General features: G+C 35.3%; 1 protein-coding gene across 1 annotated transcript in view; it reads left to right on the top strand.

The window, feature by feature from the left end:
- The window catches only part of Pcdh15 (protocadherin related 15), a 537968-nt gene that overhangs the window by 168986 nt on the left and 355809 nt on the right, over positions 1 to 13173 (top strand). The window lies entirely within an intron of this gene.

Here is a 13173-nt window from a genome sequence, read left to right as displayed (position 1 = left end):
ATGGATGGATGGTTGGATGGATGGATGGATGGATGATGGATGATGGATTGATAGAGAGACAAATGGATGGATGGCTGGTTGGATGGATGATGGATGGGTGGGTGGCTAGGTGGATGTGCAAATTGCCAGGTGATTGATTAATTGATATATGAATGCATTGATGTGGGATAGATGATATGATTATTTACCAAAGAAGAACTGTTTGAGAAAAGAATACAGCAGAAATTGAGGGATCAATAGAAGACAACTGGGGTGAATATGACCAAAGTTCATGATATATCTGCAATAATATTTCAGAAATAAGTCCAACACTTTGTATAATAAATATACATTTTAGAAAGGTAGGAAAACAAGAACTGATTGTAACCCATTCAGGCATCTACTTAAAGTTAACATAGTTTCTTTTTTCTCTCAGATTTGTGTGTATCCGTGTGTGTGTGTGTGTGTGTGTGTGTGTGTGTGTGTGTTGTTTCATAGAGGTTAAATTCCAAGTAGTCATCTTCCTGAATTTATTTTTTATTGATCCAATTTTCTGGGTTCTGAAAATAACTACCAATGTTATAATTTGTTGGAAAAATCTTTGAAGCTTTTATCAATAATGAGAAAACAGAAACAGAAGTTTAGGGTATGCTTTACTTACATGAGAATTTAGATAATAAAAGAGAAATGTTTTCATTTCATGTTCTCATCCAGTGTTATAGATATTTTTTAGGGTATCTTACATGTATGAGAACAGAGTTTACAGTATAAATATAGTATACAAACGACCACTAAAATATTGACCTGAATGGTCAACAATTATATAAAGTATTAATGTTTTGATGCAAATTATATGATGATAAATTTTACTAATTTTGAGATCAGACACTTTGATCTGGCATATGACCACAGACAATGGCAAAAATTTTTACTAATATTGAAAGGTAAAAGACCAAACAGTCTTGTATAAAAATATAAATATAGGCAACTTAATTTTATGTCTTGAACTTAATATTTGATTTTCAGTGAGAAAAGTACTATGAGTGGAAGACAACAGTGTATCTTAGTAATGCTTAATGGGAATGGTGAAAGTATTTGGCTATTAATTTGTTTTGGCGTTAGTTAATGTAGCTTCTGAAACTCCAACAGGAAGGATTATTGGCACAGGAAGAATTATACTCATCAGTTTGACCAGATGGCTGTTTTATAGGACTTAGTCTTTTGAGGAAAGGCAGAAGCTATGGTTTGAGCAGCAGTATACCCTGGGGTTTTTGTGAAGAGCTCAGAGCACCACGCTAGGATACTGATGAAGAATCTCATTCTTTTGAGGTTAGAGGAGCCAGATAAATGATAACAGTGGCTAACAGTAATCTTCAATGTTCAGTTTGCCATAAACTCATAAGCACTGAATAGATATTAACTGAGCCCAAGTACATTTCTTTTACAGAGTTCCAGTCATTATGCAAATTTTACAGACGAGCCTTCAAAGAGTTTATGTTATTTCCCTTGGTACTATGAATAACTGAATGTGTGGCAATATGCACTGTGTGTGTGTGTGTGTGTGTGTGTGTGGTGTGTATATGTGTGTAAGTTAACATGTATGACCAGCAATATCCAATGCCTGGATGGTACCACACTAACAAAGAAGAGTCCTGTGGTCTCTGCAGCATGTGTTAAGCTAGGCATTGATGTTGCCTGTGGAAACCATGATGCCAGATGTGCCTTTGCATCTCCTTCATCATTCTCACAATACGCATGATAACTTTACACACTGGATGTTAGTACCTAAGGAAGACATAATTCAACTTTAAAAGTTAGTGGTTTTTTCAACTTGGCAAGTCTGTTCCTTTGCTCAGAATGTATTATCATAATACAAGGAGAGAACTGGTATCTGGTCAAGGAATCTCTGACACATTCATTCTCTGAAAAACTGTTTGAACAGAAGTGTTAGGGCCTCTGGACACAGCAGATGTTTTTCTGGTATAGAAGGAGATTTTTAAACAAAGAAAATACTTTCATGAAAATAAACATCATCTTTTAGATAGCTTTTCAAACCATGCTTTAGAAATTAGTGCTGCATTAAAATTCTAGAATAAACTATCGTTACACTTCATATTTTATTTTTTTATTTGTTTTGTATATGTGTGAGTGCCTGTACATATATGCCTGGTGCCAGTAGTGATCAGAGGAGGGTCTTGGATCCCCAGGAACTGGAGTAACAGGCAGTTGTGAGTTAAATAAGTGATATGGGTTCTGAGAACTGAATGCAAGTCCTTTATAAAAGTAGTAAGTGTTCTTAACCCCAGAGCCACCTCTCCAGTCTCCTATGTCATTGTTCTAAGAGACTGATTCATTCCTTAACGCTCTGTTAAACAGAGAGAAGTTCATACTTACATCCACAAATATCTATGTAAGTTAATAGTTACTCATTAGAAATTGTTTGTATTGCCACCCAGAAAAAAAAGGGGGGTATGTTTACTTCCAAACACAGTGCCTTCAAATGATAATCATTTAGAGTTTTCATCAAGCCATCATTTTATTATATGAGATTTTGAAGAAGCATCTCAATTTTGCTGCCTCTAGCACAATAACCATGTTTAGCATGGGTAACTGTTGGGTGTTTTGTTTAGTTGTAGACAAGCATTGTTGGGGAAGTGTCTAAATCACGAAATAAGAAGACCATATGAGAAAGGATCATATGTTTAGGAGTGCATATATTCTTACATATCATTATTGCTCTAAATGCATCTCAGGTAAAACTGCAGTTCAGTTTGAAGTTTCACATTCAAATAGCTTCATTTATGTCTTTTCATTCTCTCTCTTTATGCATGTATATATAACATACTTATTATATATTATAGCTAATATATAATATATAATTAATATATAATTTTAGAAATTTACAATAAGTAAGATTTTGCTGTTCAGAGTGAGAACTCCATTGATGTTAGCTAAACCACACATGCTGACTTTAGTTCCATGCTGGCTAACCCTTTCTCAAACTAATTCTTTGAACCCCAGAAGTCCTTTCACCTACTCACACCTGTGTTTATGGGATATATTTCAATAGTTACCATAGTGATATTCTTAATTCTACTATAGTACACACAGAATTTATCAACTAAAATGAATTATTTTAATGAGCATATATTTAGAGATAAAATATCTTATAAATGTAAATTATGTTTTCTACTAGAGAACACTATATTCAGTGAAAAATTGATGTCTTTCAGGACACTAGCATTAATAGTGTCTAATATATTATTTATATCTGGTATCAGATAGATCCTAAAGTCACAGGTAGTTCTAGGCCAGTTATTTATTATTAATTTTATAAATATCAACTGAGCACTGATATTGTGAGACTCCATATTAATTACAGAGCCTGGTCAAATAAGATGAGGAAAATCTTAACAAAATAATGGTTTTTTTTTTATAAATTTAGTCTTATTTATCAATTTTAAAGTTATTATGCCTGTAATGTTTGTCTTCTATTTTCATGAATAAAACCTCTATAACTGGGAGTGTAGAATTCATTGTTCATTAATTGAATTCATTCTGTATCACTGTGGATCAAACTGGAGTTGTTTTGATGCTTCACATTCACATTTCTTTTTATATGTTTTTACATTTCAGTGTGTTCTGAATTAAACATGAACAAAGATACAAAAATCTTTGACTTATTTGCTCAAAACTAAGTATGTGTGTGTGTACAGTATCAATCAATAATATATTATATACTGTAATATATAATGTGACATTTATTATATATTATATATTGTATATAAATGTTATGTGTTATATATTATATATTTCATATATGATATATTACATATATTATAAAATTATAGTAATATATATGTATGTATGTATACACACACACACACACACACACACACATATATATATATATATATTGTTGCTTGAAAATGTTTTTGTTGAGTATTTTATCTCTAAATAGATGCTCTGACTCACTGTATACACCTTTTTTGAGTTATTGTGCCACATGCTTTTCACTAAGTGAAAATTAACTGCCTATAACATAAGAAAACCCTTTTCTCTCTTTGGTAAAGTCCTTTGGACAGGTTCTCATAACACCCAGCTGCAACTAATTCCTCCTGCTTGTTTATATCATCTTATTCTTCACAGCTACTCTGTCCAGTATTAGAATGATGGGGTTTCTAGAGATGTTCAACATTGAAAATGTCTTCTCAGACCATACTCTACATAACCATTTTATAGTTTGGGAACTCACACATCTGTGCCTTTTTCTTTCCACTTTTTCTTTCCCTCAAGGCCTTTGAATTAATCATCTTAAATATTTGGTGGTTTTTATTCATTTTGGAAAAGCTTGTCTTTTTTTCTAATCTTAAATGTAAAGATATCTAGATTTCTATGTTTTTTAACTTTTTTTTGACCTTAATACAGTTTGTAGTAAGACTAACTTAAGCAATACCACATCAGTAAGTTCTGTTTCACGTGAATTAGTCTGTGACTACATCTCTGAGTCCAGTTCTTTCCTACCTCCCAAGCTTTGCCTTATCACTGTTTTGTAGTTATTGCCTATCTCAGCAGAGAACCCTTACCGCCCTTTCTGACTAAATGGGATGTGCCCAAAGCCACTATCACTTTACCTGTTAAGTGTGCTCAAATATGGTTGACCCCATGTCCCATGCCATAAACAGACTAAACCAATAAAGACAGTTATACTACCCTCTGTCCTATCACAAACAAGCAAATGTAAAGAGCTTGTTTGTATACATATGACCATATTTATTTAATATAACCACTCATTATAAAAACAGCTACATTATTTGTATATTTTAATTCGCTTAAAGTTTTTTCAAGCGAGAATGTAGGGGTATGCCCCAATTTGCCTGCCCGTTTTCTAGTCGAGGTGCCCTTTAAACAGGAGTTGAACAGTCCCCATACAGTAAGCATTTTGCCTGGTTGCCATAACAAGCCCTGGGTGTCTTAACACACTGTTCATCATGCCTCCTACCCATTTCAATAATGTCTCAAATATTGAACTGTCCCACTGCTCAGTCTTTAGGACAATTCTTCTCAATGTGTTTTCTATGGAGTTTTTAGGGCCCTTGTATACATGCTTGCAAAAGAAACAATGGTGGCTTAGACCATCTACAGCACAACTGATAAACAACACATACAGGTGACATATGGTATGTGTCCCCCAAAGGTCAGCAAGTAAGCAGAAGCCTCAGATAGTAGTAGAAGCCACAGCTCAGCAACTGGAGTGACAGTAACAGAGATCGAAATTTCAGTCAGTACTGTCTCAGATGTGCAGCTAAAACACTGTTCTTCAGGAATAAAGGATCTGTGATAGATGTGTTAGATGGAGGTTCTATCACAGGTCCATCTCAGTATTAAGACATTGCAATCTTTGGTATAACAGTTAAACTCTGAGAGGAATTGATTTTCTGACGTCTGGAGAAGCACTAAAGTAATGATATTCCAAGTATCATGATTAGGTACATCTTTACTTGGGGAAAGGAGTTCCAAATATTAATTCATGTGGATTCTTCATCTATGTCTATGTCTTCACATATGTCTATGACAGAGGTGTCAAAGTAGAAGATGAAAGATGTAAACTATGTTAGGTATATGTTTACCTTTTCCTTGGCTATGTATTTTGAAACTCTCTGATGGCTTTCCAAATTGGTTTGGAAAGAACTTATAGAGATGCTTTCTGCCATTATCTAGGAGACTTTCTAGTAAGTCAATATGAATGGAAATTTTCAGTGGTGTTAGGAACCATGCCTCTGTCTGTAAAGTCTAGGGGAAAATGTCCATCACATGTGATGTTCATGGGTACTAGTAAAGTAGAATTATGCAATACAACTACTTCCTAGCCAAGGGTTTCACAGTATTGTTTATAGTTCTCATTGTCAATGTCATATGTAATATGACAACCTGGTAGGGTGTTCACCAAGTGACTCCTGACAAGAAATAGGTAATTTAGATTAATTTTAAAATATATGACTCTATTTAATTGGAATTTCACCTTTGAAAACTGAGTTGTGTCGATGCTGCCTGATTTATTCTGATTTGGTCTTTCTCATTACTTCAGTATGATTTTAGTCCTTTAAAAGGATTTAGTACCTGTGCTCTGTATTTTTTAAACAGCCAGGTGTGGTAGGGGCAGGCTTGTGTTGAATTAATTATGCAGTATATTATCCCTTTGTGCAGAGGAACAGCTGAGGCAAAATGCCACAAGGTAATAAATGCCCCGAGCCAAAAATATATCAACATGCCACATTCAAAATGTCAGCAGGAGACCATTCAGCCTGATCCTTTCTTTGTTTCCTAAATAGAACTATAAAAACAAAAAGATTTTAATAAACTTTTCCAAATTGTCCTGCTGACCTACAACCCTGGGAAGGTCCTCGAGGCATTGTATTACCATGGGTTTGCACTAACCACCATATCATTGGACATTCTGCCTTTTCACATGGATGGAAAAATAAACGACAATTGACTTCAATTGTAAAAGAAAAGGCAAGTGATTAAACACAATATACAGAAACATCTGAACATTGCATGCGTTAAAAACAGGTGGGTTCAGCCAACATCAATCTAAATGGAGAGAAACTCAAAGCATTTCTACTAAAATCAGGAATGTGACAAACAAGGTTTCCCCCTTTCCTCATACCTATTTAATATAACACTGGAAGCCCTCGCTATACCAATAAAACAACTGAAGGATACCAAGGAAGTGCAAGTAAGAAGGGAAAGAGTCAAAGTGTCCTTATTTGTATATGATGTTCTTTCATACATATGTGATCCCAAAACTTCCACCAGGAAACTACTACATCTGGTAAACACTTCAGCATAGTACCAAAATACAAAATTAATTCAAAATTATCAGTATCCTTCCTATTTACAAAAAGCAAGTGGTCTGAGAGAGGAATTAGAAAAATAATACCATTCACAATAGCCTCAAAATGATAAAATATCATAGAAAACAAATCAAACAAGTGAGATCTTTTTAAATAATAAACCTTTTAAGACATTGAAGGAAGAAATTGAAGAAGATATCAGAAGATAGAAAAATCTTCCATGCTCATGTATTTGTAGAAATAATATACTAAAAATGGCCATGCTTCCAAAAGTAATCTATGGATTCAGGGCAATCCTCATCAAAAATCCATCAAAATTCTTCAAAGATCTTGAAAGGGGAATTTTCAGCCCTATATGAAAATACAAACCAAGCAAAACAAAACCCCAGGGTACCTGAAACAATCTTAAATAATTCAAGAGGTGTTGGAACTTTTACCATCACCAATCTCAAATTGTAGTGCAGAGCTGTCGTAATATAAAAAAATCACCTTATTGACATAAAAACAGTCATGTTGATCAGTAGAATCTAATGGATGTCCAAAATATAAAGCCACACGCCTATGGACATCTCTGATCTTTAGTTAAGAAGTCAGATATACACTCTGGAGAAAACAACAGCATCTTCAACAGATGGTGCAGGTCAAACTGGATAGCTGGATGTAGAAGAATGCAAATAGATCCATACTTATCACCCTGCACAGAACTCAACTCCAAATGGTTCAAAGACCTAAATATAAGGCCAGATACCCTGAACCTGATAGAAGAGAATGGGGTGAGGGCGGGAGTAGAGACCGTCTTGAATTCATTGACACAAGAAATGGACTTCTGAACAGACCACCAATAGTAGAGGCACCAAGACCAAAACTTAATGAATGGGACCTCTCAAAACACAAAAGTTTCTGTATGGCAAAGGACACCATCTTTGGGACAAAGCAGCAGGCTACAGGATGAGCAAAGATGTAATGAAGAGCTAATTTTTATAATATATAAAGAACCAAAAAAATAAAATCAAGAACATAAGTAACCCAATTAAAAATAGGATGCAGATTTAAACAGAATATCCTAAAGAGGGGAAAGAGATCTTAATAAGAAGCAGTTAACGATATGTTCAACATCCTTAGTCGTCAGAGAAATGAAATCAAAACTACTTTGAGATTTGACCTTCTATCCATTAGCATGATCAAGATCAATAAAGCAAATGAGAATTCATGATGGTGAGGGTGTGGAGTGAGAGGGGCACTCACCTATTGCTGGTGACAGTGCAAAATCGTAGAGCCATAATGGAAATCAGTATAGCAGGTCACCAGGAAGCTGGGAATAGGTCTGCCTAAACACACAGTTAGCTTACTCTTGGGCATATACCTAAACAACTCAATGCCGTCCCATCAAGACTATTGCACAACCAAGATCATTGCTGCTCTATTCGTAATACCCAGAAAGTGAAACAAAATGTCTGCCAATCAGTGAATAAATAAAGAAAATGTGATGCAGTCACACAATGGATTATTATACAAGTGTTTAAAAAAAACAAAATTTAGAGGTAAATGATAGAATTAGAATAAAAATCATCCTGAATGAAGTATCTCAGACCCAGAAAGATACATAAGTTATATACTCACTTATACTTGACTATAAGCTGTTAAGTCTTCAATAAGCAGGCTAAAATCCATACAATCACAGAAGTTAGGTTCACAGTAAGGGACTATGGGGAAGTACTGGATCAATCTAGGAAGGGGAAATAGAATAGATAGTTGTAGATGCATGGGGAACTGGACTGGGAAGATTAAACTGGGAGCAGTTGGGAGAGCTAAAAGTAAGGGCCATTAGAGAGAGGGTATAAAAACCTCATGCAATAGAAACTTTCTAAAACATAGACGTAATCTATATTTTACCTATATAAATCTATATTTATAAATCTATACTTAGATGGACAGTGGCCCAAGTAGACATCTCTCATCGCCAAATTAAGCCTTCAGTGCTAGGAATGAGTTACGTTTAATGAAATTGTTGCCCAAAGGGGTCCCATGGAAATCCTCAAACAACTGCGGCTATTGCCATGGCTCTTGGTTGCTCTCCACATACTGAGAGAGTCTCTATTGCTGTAGACAACACCTCCACAATTCACTAAATCTGCACAAGTCAAGCTGTTGCCTAACATAGTCCCTTCAGCCCGACTAACTAGTGTTCATAGTACTGGATATCTACCACAAACTGTCAAAGGAGAAAGGTAGCCACCAACCCAGGCTTGTCAGCAAAGACCTTAACCCCCTTAGCTCGCTCAGTAAGCATTTGATAAACCTCCATACTAAATTTCATCATGGCTGTACCAGTTTACATTCTCATTGGCTATTTATAAACACATATCATTTTTTATAAAATTAATTAATTTAATTGATTTCTTAATAGTCCCCCTTTCCCCTCAATTTGGGGCAAATGGCTTTCAAACATCTGGTTAAATATTTCAATGACATCTATCTATGTTAAGAATATAAATATAATCCCAATTTTCAAATATGGCTTCAGAGAAAACATATGTTTTTTTTTTTTTTTAAGCACTGTCTACTGTGGAATTCTTTTCCAACTCTCTTTCTTATTCCTTTAGCCTTCTGAGTTTGTCCACATGGCCAAGTTGTTGTGATCATTCCTATGCAGAACAATTCTGAGTCTCTCCAGGATTGATAGAATCTCTTCACTCAAATTCAGTTTTCATAAACCAAAACCATGCATTTATTTCTTGGCAACCTTTTCTAAAGTAGATTACAACACCAAATTAGAGCCCCTAAATGACTGGATTTTTATTTTAATTTTTTAGTTTCTATGGAAAGGTGAAGAGAACTTACCATATTTCTGTTAAAATTTCAGTGAGATTTTTCTCATCCTTGCAGTGGTTTTGTGGTTATGTCGATGGTTTGAGATAAGCATAATATCAATTAATAATAAAGGAGTCAGTTAATTCTGTCTTCATGAAATAGATAAAACTTGACATTTTGAATAATCAGAGAATAATTACCAGAGACCCTGTATTTATTTATAGTGATAGTGTCACAAATGGTAATGAACACCCCAAAACCTCTATGTCTCCAAAGTAGAATTTGACAGAGAAATTATATGAAGACGTATGATATAAATAGACAAGTTTCTAAAAAACATTACTCTTTAGGTGACATTTTCATACGAGAAGAAAAGCAAGGAGATGATGTGAGTGGATTAAAGAACTCTGCAGGAAGCATCTGAATGTGATTTGAGGGTCGTAAAAGCCAGTTTGCACTTATCAGCATGGCATTCATGCACCGGGCTACAAGTTATTAAAAACATTACTATCTATTTGGAATACTCATTTCTCAGTCTGTTTGCTTTGATATGAAGTGCCACAAATAAGGAAGTTCCCGGGTTGAATATTTAGGTCGTAAATACGCCTTGTGTTCAGAAGCAATGTTATACCACACAATGTTTAAAAGATGTCCATGCCAGATTGGTAAATCACACTGGGGCTAAAATCACATTTTCTGTGCACACTGCAAGATGTAAAACCTATGAAGCATGTGTGTAATGACCTTCAGTTACACTGTTCTAGGGTCAGACTGGCTACTGTAAGATAGATAGATGTATATTATCATATACAGAGATCTGAAGATTTCAAAATGATATGCAAATAAACATCAAAAGAGAGTCAAGATGATGATCATCTGTTTCCAAAATAATCGAGCTCCAATAATTGGTTTGCAAATTAGCTATTTGGGACATGGATCATTTTTGTAATGATGATTAAGGAAACCACCACAAACTCATTTATCTGATTTTCAAATTTTAAGTCTACAAAAATATATACGCATTTCTTTGGGTCGGGGGGAATGCACAGAGAGTTATACCATGGAATGGCAGAACAATGTGAGTCTCAGAAATTCTGTGAACTATAAAGGTCTCTGGTTGCATGGCTGTGTCTTAGGTAGTAAGTCCACTGTGGGTCAACGGTGACATCTGTTCTTGAAGACTCTCCCCTCCAGAGACTTACAGTACAGAACCCACCATTCACTAAACTAAATTTAAACATGAGGATACTTCTTATATTTTTTTTAATGTGAACTAAAACCAATTTGGTAAAGGGAGCAAATGATCCAAAGCAAAGACTGAATTTGGAGAGGGAGCCGACTGTGAACATTCCTACAGTATGTGATTATTGCTATATGAGACATAGCATCAATTCTTTTTTTTCTTTTTTTAAAGATTTATTTATTTTATGTATGTGAGCACACTGTCACTGTCTTCAGAAGACACACCAGAAGAGGGTATCAGATCCCTAATACAGATGGCTGTGAGCCACCATGTGGTTGCTGGGAATTGAACTCAGGACCTCTGGAAGAGCAGTTGGCGCTCTTAACCGCTGAGCCATCTCACCAGCAGCCCCCATAGCATCAATTCTTAGTGTCTTTAAACCACAACAGAATTACCAGACTCTGTGTAGGTTTAAACCAGTACGTAATTGTTTTTTCAAGATTCTAGAGTTTGGACGGCTTAAGATCAGAGCTTCAGAATAATGTGTGTGGCGTTGGCTGTGTCCTCACAGGATAAATAAACATGGAACCATTCTTAGACTTCTTATACACCATGGCACTAATCCATTGATTGCAGTTTGAGTTTCGTCCCTGATTCACTTTTCTAACAAAGGCTCTACCTCCCAATTCCATCACCTTGGGATTGAGAATTTCTCAATGTACATGTTTTGGAGAGCCATGTGTGTTCAGATGGTAGCACAGATGGATCTTAGAGTTCAGAGAAGCGTAACTGGATGCTATTTCGTGTGCGTTTTGTGTACAGCAAAGTACCTATGCATGACCCAACTTGACTTGCCGATCTCTTCCCTAGTTCATGCTTTCCTTTCTTTAATGTTTCCTTGCTTTCTCTACTTTTATTTTCTTTCTGTACCATCATCATCACTGTCATCACTGTCACTATCATTATCATCATCATGAATATTCAAAAGGAGATATTCTCAACTCTGGGTTTACCTCCCTCTCTGGAGAACTGCCCACAACAATGATGATTTTATAGATTTCTTCAATATTTGATGGTTCATTTAGGATTCATTCTCATTTCTATCTAGGACTGATTAGTTATGTCTTCTTTGAGAGTGACAAATTTGTAGACAACTTCAATTACCTCATAGAGAATTGAACCAAAATTTCTGTTAATTTGGCTTTTGGATTAAAACAGAATTAATGTGCGCTGATGAAACCAATGTCATTGAAATGCTTATCACTATCGTGAGGATTACATGGGGTCATGGACCACTGATGAAATAAAAAAAAAAAAGATAGAATAAAAAAAAGATAGACTGTACCAATTTCATCCTTGGATCTTTGAGCCTCTTCATAAAACATAAATTGGAGATGAGGACTCATGAATTGTCCATCTCCTCTCCCATTAAAGGCATGGAGATCTCTGTGTGGCTTCCTGTCTTAAAAGTTTGTTGTGGCATAAGACAGCCCTGCTGAAGCTGGCATTACAGGCACTTTTATATCATGAACGTACTGAGGTTGGCCAGCGGTGATGGACAGGTCTGCAAGGACAAGATCAGCACTGTACCTTAAAAGTCAGTCTTACCTTTGCGAAGAATTCAACCTTTATTTCTGACCTTTATGGAACCCAAATGACTTGGGCATCAAAGAGCTACCTCTGACTTAAGTAATAATTCCTTCAACTTGCTCTGTATTCCAGATCAGGCCTTTGATGTTATCAGTTTGTCACATATTTGTTGATAGACTTCCAGAGAATCCTAAAACACATCAGTTATCACATTTCATCACCAGACAATTAATGCTGGTCTTGGAGAAAGTTGAACAACTAGGCCCTGACACTTATACACATAATTTCAATCATAAGGTAGTTACTTTTTAAAATAATGTTTCATTATTTTCTATGATCAAACAACAACAACAATAACAACAAAACAAAAACAAAATCAGAAAGATTTAACAGGCATCTCTATATGGATACAAACGTTCAAACCTACTTCTTAAAACGGAATTACCAGGGTTTCCCCACCTAATCCATTCTAATCTATTTTATATTTCTTATTTACTTGTTTATTCATTGGTTTGTCTTACAGATATTCTGCGGTGTAGGCTGGCTTTCAGCTTCTGATCCTCCTACCTCTACCTTTTGAATGCTAGGGATTATAGGTGTTTGCCTAAACACCTGGTTCTAATCTATTTTTATTGAAGTCCACTTAAAACTTGATTACCATTTTAACTTTTTCATTCCTCTACTTAATTCATTGACCTCCCATAGTTCTCCTGAGATCTGAACATCAAATGAGCCATGTCACCTGTTCTAGCG

Source organism: Grammomys surdaster, unplaced genomic scaffold (assembly GCF_004785775.1).
Source record: "Grammomys surdaster isolate TR1022 unplaced genomic scaffold, NIH_TR_1.0 237, whole genome shotgun sequence".
Classification (NCBI taxonomy): Eukaryota; Metazoa; Chordata; class Mammalia; order Rodentia; family Muridae; genus Grammomys; species Grammomys surdaster.
This window is presented reverse-complemented; position numbering and strand designations above follow the sequence as displayed.